General features: G+C 39.7%; 1 pseudogene; it reads right to left on the bottom strand.

The window, feature by feature from the left end:
- Positions 1–867: 867 nt before the first annotated feature.
- On the bottom strand, positions 868–7,375 carry LOC140922453 (neuronal pentraxin-2-like; annotated as a pseudogene).
- Between the last annotated feature and the right edge of the window lie 1,623 nt (positions 7,376–8,998).

The following is an 8,998-nucleotide window of genomic DNA, read 5'->3' as shown; positions in this document are numbered from 1 at the left end:
AAACCAATCAAATTGCAGTAATTTTTCGTGTAGTAGTATAAGTATAGAAAAGCAGTTAACTCGCAAAGTAAATAATATGGCCGCTTTGTCCTTCTTTATGGTCAGTTCTAGCTACGAAAATTGTCAAGATTTGAGTGGAAAGATTTGAGAATTCCAATCACGAATGTGACTAGCTACTTATTGTATTGTTAAGTAACCCCAACCAAGCTAGCACATCATCCTCACCAGAGCTCGTCAGGCTTCTAATTAGAATTTAAAGGTGCATGGGATATTTCATTATTGTTTTTGCCAGTTTTTTTTTTTTTTCAGTTGGTAAATCATAGGATATGAGCGTTTGGAAACATTAACACTTTGTTTTATTTCCGGGTGTGACTCTTAAGAAGGGGACGAGAAGAATTAAGAGAATGACCCGAAGAACCGATTCTATAGGAAGACTCCGAGTCTTCTTGAGCCATGTTTTGCTTGGGGCTATATACAAACGTCAAACACCGTTGTGCGATCCCGCTGGACGAGGCAAGAGAATAGTGCATTTTTCAAAAGGCCTGGTAGCTGACCTACCTGGAATAATGACGAACTCTTCACCCCTGACAGAGGATTGCACCCCCAGAGCGAGCGAGAGTGATGTCAGGAGAGAGAAGATAAATTAAAAAGGGCCCTCACTAATCTTTCTGTGCGCACTCTTTTTATTGCTGTTTGATTAAGAAACAGTCAGGGAAAATTTTTTAAAGCTGAAGATGGAATAAACGTTTGGTCGAGCCTACCCTCTCGATTAATTGACAAATAGATTTGTTGATTTGAGCCCTGTATATCAACAAGATTGCTTTTCAAATAAATTATTTCAAAGAAACCTAGACTGCAAGCGTGAGCTTTAAAATAGTTCTAAAGAAATTCTAATGATTCGTTTCCGCATTTCTACCCAAATTTGTTTTTGAATTCTACTTTGCCTGTTCCTTTCTTTTTGTGCAGTTTTCAATTTCGATTTTGACACCCTTCGGATTATTATGAGGGATAAATGTTTAGGGAAAGCAAGTGTTCGAAGACTTCCTGGTGACATTTCCATGTGAGCCTCCCACGAAATCAGTAAATTTTAGATAATTGCCTATTCCAGAGGAACAACTTCTGAACATGCACAGAATTTCCTCTTCCGAGAGGACTGCATTTCACATGTTCACTCCATACATCTCGCCGGAAAAGCTTTGAACCTGCTCAAATTCACCACCGTGGCTGTCTTGATCTTGGCCGAGAATGATAGTACCATCACTGCTAATCACGTGACCTGTCTCAAACTCATCTCCCTGAGCAACACTTGCGCCATCAATGTAAACGCTCCATGTACCAGCGGTGTTCTCCCATGTTGTACAAATGTGATGCCACCGGTCATCGTTGACAGCTCTTTCAGATGTTCTGAAACATTTCAAAAATCACGTGAAAATTTTATGTTGATAACCTTGTTTTTATGATTGACCGTAGAGTTGTTACTTTTTAGCTTTCTGGCCAACTTTAAGGTAAAATTTGCCCTTTGTGAAGTAAGTTTAAACATGGCACCCGATTCCATGATGGAATGCAAGCCGGAGAAAAATCGTTGGTATTTCGACAACCAATCATTGTCCAGGTTAGAAAAAAATCGTGGTTAAAACAATAACCTTTGTCTTGTAACACTTTCTAGATCGTTGTCTTTTGTTCGTTCGGATGGGCTATGGGGAAGGTCGTGCTTCGTAAGTAAAAGGGCAAGGAGCCAAAGCGGCGAAAATAAGCCCCCTTTCCAGGGAGTAATCCCCCAGAGTGTGAAAGCAAACCGCCCCCTCCCCTCCCCATTTCTCAGTCACTGTCAGTACAGCTTTTGAAAATCTGGGAACGGCGTTTCCAGCATTTTATAAACATTTTCTAAAAACAGATTAATTAGGTGTGTACTTTTGTGTCAGCCAAGACAGTTATTAAAGGCATCAACTCACTGGCTACTTGATTATAAGAGCTAGAATCGATATAAAAAATAAAGAATAATGTCAAATATATATGGACTGGTTAAGATTTATGGCGACATTAATGAAGCAGATTGTCCAGAGTTTATTATTTTTTCATGAAGAGGTAGCCTCAGCGAAGGCAAGCACGAAGCGAGTGAGGAGCCCCAGACGAAGAGAGACGGAACCGGGGAAGGAGCCGGAAAAATTGTTTATCCCGTCGTCCTTCTCCTTAGACCTTTGACCTGCTGTGAAACTCGTGAGGTCGACTTGTGGCAAGCTACCTCCTCCTCATCGCTTGTATCTGTGCCTTCTCCGCGTCGAGGGTGTTTGGCGCTCCCCGTTCGATTCGCGCCTGCATACGCTCACCCGAAAAAGCGAAAAATAACACCTGTTCCAAGGGCTAATCAAGAAAGGGTTGAAGTTCACAGTATCGCCATTTACCTTAGATAACCATTTATCATAAACCTCAAACTGGTGTAGTCGGTGATCAATATCTCATTGTGTTCATCCGGAAGTGAATAACTGAACAAAGCCCCGTCATCTGATTGGTCGCTCACTCTTATCCAAAGGCAGATGGTAAACTCAGTCAAAGCCGGCAGACTTGGATTGTAATCCTGCAGGTTTAAATGAACGTAGTCGTGGACGGTTTTATTAGGAAACGAAAACTGGAAATCGGCTTCATTTGTTTCTGCAAGATAAGATATCAAATAAGCCGATAGTGAATGGTCAAGAGTTTATAGCCGACTCAAAATATCTATTTCAATACGTGTACTTAAATAAAAGCTAACATCATATTTTTCAATTTATTTTTCACCATATGCATTAGCAATTTGTTATAGAATGCTGGCCTTGAAAATGTGATTATTTTCCACCTCTAAACATTCCTATGGCTTACGTCGATTTGCTTTTGCTGTGGTGATCAGGAGGACAAATGGAGGAGTAAAACTCAATATAATTACCCATAAATCAAAGCCGCTGATTAAAAGTATTTTTTAAATCAAAACCTAAAGGGAGGAAAAGAGCTGAAAATAGAGACCAAATTTCAATTAAATTGAACAAATTATCATGTAGGTATTGCAATTTTTAATTCAAAGCAGTCTTCGGTCATTTTGCCGTCTCGTATTTGGACCGCCAAAATGGACGCTGTTCATCGTTTCCAACTTGCTGAGTTTGTGGGTCATTGGTGAGAACTCGGTAAAATTAAACAATCGGACAGAAACGCGGCTAGTAGAGGTAAAAACTGCGACATATGAAATTTACCACCCACTAAAGGGGTCCAGAGAGCTAATGCTGAGGTTCAAATCACCTTTAAAATGGGACGGAGTCAAAGGTCAGTATGAACATGAAATTTGTAATACGGATACGTTAACTTTCTTATAATGGACTCCGGATGTTACTGGTAAGCGTGAAGATTTTCTATCCTCAAGTTAATTTTTGCTTTAAACATTTCTTGATGAACTAATTAGGATATGTTTTTGTATCTGTTCAAGTATGAGATACCCGCGGGCATTACGCGGGCGCCACCTCAGCATTTGTGGCTTTGGTAAGTAATACGTCCTAGCTACGCTCCGCGTGTGCGGAGCCCCATAGCTAAGAAAATTTGGTTATCTAACCATCCAAGAAATTTTGGTAGTCACGTGACAGTACGTCCGTCCGATCGTCCATCTGTCTACCTCTCCGTCCGCAGAGCTTCGCTTTTAGCCTTGGGAAAATCCATATATTACATCATTCTTTAATTAATCAATTGAAAACTAAATTTCCATGTAAGAAATAGTTTAATACGGAGAATAGCAGTTAAAAACTTTAAGACTGCAGATAAAGGGATATACCTTCAAGGGAACCGGGGCAATGAGTACCGCACGTTCGAATTTCCTAAGAATATAAAAAACAAAATTTATGTTAGGTAAGGACAAAGTGTTCGCTTGTGCACATTTAGCCTCTTATCTAAACCCCCACCAAAACAATCGTGTGACCGAAACCCCCATAAGGGAAAACATAAACTCAAAAAGTCTGCCATAAAGGTACGGACACCGAGGGTCTTTTCTCATGGGCGCAGATTCATGGTCCCCAAGTTGTTTTTGTGTGCCTGAGGTGAATGGCCGGGCCCCCGTAAGGTGAGTGTAATGCCGCCAGACTTAAGGTCCAGTACCAATAAACACACACAAACGAGGTAGTGCACCAGCACAGAAAATGACTGGGGAAACTGAACCCCCGCCTTTAGAGGCACAGTACAGGATCCTTCATTTGGGCACAGATGGTCTCCTATCATTAATGCCCCTCAGTTTTTAACAGTTGTGGTGAACAATAACATAGTTTCCCAAAATTAACGTTTTCGTCTCAATTTACGTCTAATTCAGACTGACAATCGACTGAGAGTCACCAAAGAATGATAAAGATCGTCCTTAGGGAAAGTTCATTTAATATGACAAGGGGGGGATGAAGATATTGAAACTCGAAGCTTGAAATTTTAGCAGCCCCCGTCGCTAGCGGTTCAATTTTTTAGGAGCCCCCTCCTTGGTAGTCGAAAAAATTTCAGAGCCCCCCCCCCCCCCCCCCCCCCTCCTCCTTCAATTCCTTTGCTCCCCTGAAAAAAGATCGCTAGACTGTATTAAATATATTTACCGTTATTGTCTTCTATGGTTTATACTATGACAAACTTGAGATACAGTTGTGATACAATTTTCTAAAGCATTTTTGGGATGAACAAGAGTGTAATAATTACTGAGACTAGATTTCTTATATCTGTAAACCACGTGATATAGCTGAGTTGCACAGGTCATTAAATTGTTGAGTTGAAAACCATCCGATCTGTATGATGATGTCATGTGTTGCTTTTGAAGTATACAAATTTTCGGACCCCCCCCTCCTAGCGCAACAATTTTTTCAGAGCCCCCCTTCGGGTGTCTAAAAATTTTCGGAGCCCCCCCCTCAATATCTTCATCCCCCCCCCTTGTCATATTAAATGAACTTTCCCTTAACACTGCGTAACAAGAAAATATCACTTCATATTCTTTTGCTAGTCAGATGGATTCACTTACCGTGTCTTCATAGTATTTAAAACCTTCTTTTCTGGTGATATTGTGAGGACACATTTTTCCTGTTGCATAGTTGATTTCGCACTCGTGACTCGGTGAGCCTGACACATATTGAAAGTTGTATGACAAACATTTTGGGTGTTCCACACAAAACAAGTGACAGTGTGGGAGTGACGTGACATGGTTAGTTGAAATTGCGTGACCAAGAAGGACGTGTCCTGGGGGATAAATTTGTAAGAATAAGTTAACAGCAAAAAAATAAGAAGAAGAAGAGAGGAAGAAGCAAACAATTACAGATTATAGATCGGGAAATAATGGTCGGCGTCTTTAAAATACTGATAAGGATAAGATTTTGATAAGGACCTTTAAGCCGGGACCTTTAACCGTACTGCCTGTGATTTACAGTAAACTCGCAATAAGACGGGCGCTCTCTAAGATGGACACCTGGTGTTGGTCAGTCAGTTTACGTAAACCTCTCTAAGACGGACAACGGACACTTTTGAAAGTAAATTGCAAAATTGTTAATATTTTGTAGTCTTTCTCCAGTTCGCAAAGTGTATGCTGTTACGCTTTTAGACCATGAAGCCTTGGAAGTTTGCCTATAATGAACGATTGATTGCCTGATAGGAAAATTATTCCTCCTTTCTGTTACTAGGCTCCAGTTTTAGCTGTTTTGCATAAGTTAAACAGACGTGTATTCAATGCGAATGAGTTAGAAGCCGGACATCCCCAAGGGAACGCTTAGGTAGATTTTGTGACATTTATTGTGCAGTCATACTTCGACACTCTTTTACGTTTACGGTGTTATCAGTGACATTCTGTGGAGCAGTTGTTTCAGTGAAAGTTATGGACCAAAATTTTAACGACATTCGTTAAGCGCAGAAGAAGTTATAAGGTGCGTATAACTGTGTATATATAAACACTTGGAGAGTTTGCCAGACACGAGTTCACAAATCTTTCATTGGAAACCTTGCCAAACACTCTTTCTCTCTCTTTGACCGGAGTAAGACTCAGCCCCAAAAAAGCAAGACGAGTGAACAACGGCTAGCTTCTCACGAGCAGAACGATGGACGATTACAGAAATTCGCCGACAATCAAATTCTGTGCTGACTTATTCCTTGCTCACAGATGTCCTTCCGCTCTGCCTTCCGCTATAAAGTTTAAAATAAGACTAGAATGCGCGAGTGTGAATTGATCAAACGTCCTTTTAATTTCTAAGGCTTCCTTTCCGGCAAATAAAATGAACTGAATGTAAAAAGTGAAAGAGAAATAGCGAAAAATTCAACTTCCAATAAAATCTTTTCTTATGGTTTAGAATAAACTTCTCGAAACTGAGAATGTTTTGATCAAAGCTGTGTAAATCTACCTGAAACTGTGCATGGAACCTTGCGTTTCCTGTATTTATCTCACCTGTAAGTATTGTATGGAATATGTGTGAAAATCTTCATTATGAATCGGTATATTTCAAAGAGCTACACAACGAGCAAGAATACTATTGACCGACAATATAAAGAACGCGGGCAGCTATAGTGTCAACTATTTACTAGTAATAGTTGACACTATAGCTGCCCCCGTTCTTTATATTGTCGGTCAATAGTATTCTTGCTGGTTGTGTAGCTCTTTGAAATATACCGATTCATAATGAAGATTTTCAAGTATACGAAGTATGACTGCACAATAAATGTCACAAAATCTACCTGAGCGGACCCTTCGGGATTTTCTGTATTTACGTCATCCTAACCATTTTGTACTTGCGGGCGCAAACAATAGAAACGTCATCATTAGCTACCGATTCCTCGCGGCCCCAGTTCGAGCAAATCGAGATTTTTTCTAGTATACTGACTGTAAATTTGAACTGTAAGTACTGTCCTTAATATACGCGCAAGTTACTAGGGTGCCTCCTCGGGATTTCGCCTCTGGGCGAAATCCCTGCGGGGGCAACAATGTGTAAATACTGGTAAAAAGGTTCCTTTTGAATGGTCACACCAGAGACCATAGGATTTTTTTCACATTTTGTTTATATACGCTAGTTGGAGGGAGCCATTAGAAGAGGTAAACTAAAATCACGACGATGTTTAAACTTGGTTCTTTACGGTGCTCTGCAGTAAGTTATGTGCGCGGCAGCTTAATATCCATTTAACACGTGTAGCTACTGACAACCTGGCCTCCTTTTGGAGAGAAAGAACTTTTATTATGTTCTTTGCAAAATGGAAATGAATTGTGAAGAAAATGGATAACGTTGGCGACAGAGTTGATACCTTCAGTAGCGATAAATGCCCTTGGTTTGGAACAGGATTCTACAGTCAGTCGCGTGAATACTAACAGAAAAATCACTTGAGCTGCTCTCATCATAATTCCTGCTGCAACAAACAGTTCCATGCTCTAAACTAAAAAATATTGACAACAATGAAAAGATCTTAGAGCACATTCCGAGATAGAAACATCGTCTACATATATACTTCCACATATTTGTCTCAGGAGTGGGTATGGATAAGTCATTTAAATCATGATGAGGAATAAGATAGGACCCAATTTAGTTCCATGGGGTACACCGGCATTGATTGGCAGCCAGTCTGAAAACGCCTCTTCAATTTTAACGCGTTGTCTTCGGGTTGAGAGGAAGCTGATGATCTGTGGTATAAGACATCGTCTAACGCGCCTAACCCTAACAATCTGAGCGCGATGCATACCAATTTAAATGGACCAGCAGTCAGTTTACGATGTGATCAAATTGCATAAAATTTACATTATAGAAAAGATGGAACTGCGATTTTTTTCTTATTCACAAAAACGTCCTTTCGTATTAGAATGACGGATTGTTTTCAGAAAAAAATTTCCGTCAACTAATTTTTTTAATTTGGAAGCGTTGTCAAGTCAAAACATCACCGAACCGTTAGTTCTTAATCCTAGCTGTAGCTTAATTTTAAATTGCCAAGATCCAAGTTTCTTCATTTACCATTTTTTCTTGATTTATAACATTCTGGTTAGCGTTGACATGACAGTTAAGCAATCGGCTTTCAAAAACTCTTGACAATTTAATTTTGTGATTACTGACATTTACCTGCCAAATGCCGGGTTTCAGTCCCACTTCGCTCTTCTGATGTGACAAACTGCATGGTTCTCAATTTACTCATTTATATTATATCAAGGAAATATCTAATCCACCAGATGGGGCTCATCAACTCAAAAGAAGAACGTCTTTTGTTTAAATCCTCGCTCATAATACTGTTAAAAGTTTCCATTTCAAATTAAACAGATAGTACGACTGATGTGTAAATAATTTATCGTCCTCCTGTATGATTTATTTTTAAGAGGGATTTTCGTGAAATTTGACGAACACTTGGTTGCGAGATATTCGGCAGAATCGTTCTTAGAGTTAAACGAAAGAAACTCCAGTCTGTGTTTCTCACTGTTATGCTCAATGTATGCCTGTTACAGAAACTCCAGTAACAAGACTTCAAAATTACGTTTTACCGTTACCCCTGACCTTGACTTACATGAAACCTGTTTTAGCTCTACCGACGTGCGAGACTTCAACAAGTCGTCAATTTTAAACGTAACACTCAAGCGAGACCGTAAAATGCAAGAGACTGGCTTTAAAACTCGCCAGATTGGTCTACAACACATGATACGAGACCTGCATCTCTGTATCAAGATTTGCAGGCTGTAGGGGTGACATGGAGGTGACGGTAAAAAAAAGGCACTCACAGCTCCTAACACATTCAAGGGCAGAAAGAAAGAATTAAAGTTTAATCAGTTAGTAGTAAAATTGCAGGTGCTAAATTTCTTAATTGACGCTCGTTAACAAATCTATTTGCTTTTACTTAAGCCATGAAGCTTATGAACTTTATCCGTTTTATAATTATCGTTTGGCCTTACATACACCTTTGTTTTAATGATGCTGTTCTCTGACCATAATCAAACAAAATTGTACACGGTTTGAAATAATCTAAAAACCCTTGTGAAACCAGCAGAAAATAAGTGCATACAACTGTGCAACTG

The sequence above is a fragment of the Porites lutea genome, chromosome 13 (genome assembly GCF_958299795.1).
Source record: "Porites lutea chromosome 13, jaPorLute2.1, whole genome shotgun sequence".
Lineage (NCBI taxonomy): Eukaryota > Metazoa > Cnidaria > Anthozoa > Scleractinia > Poritidae > Porites > Porites lutea.
Note: the sequence above shows the minus strand (reverse complement) of the source record. Positions and strands in the feature narration are given on the sequence as shown.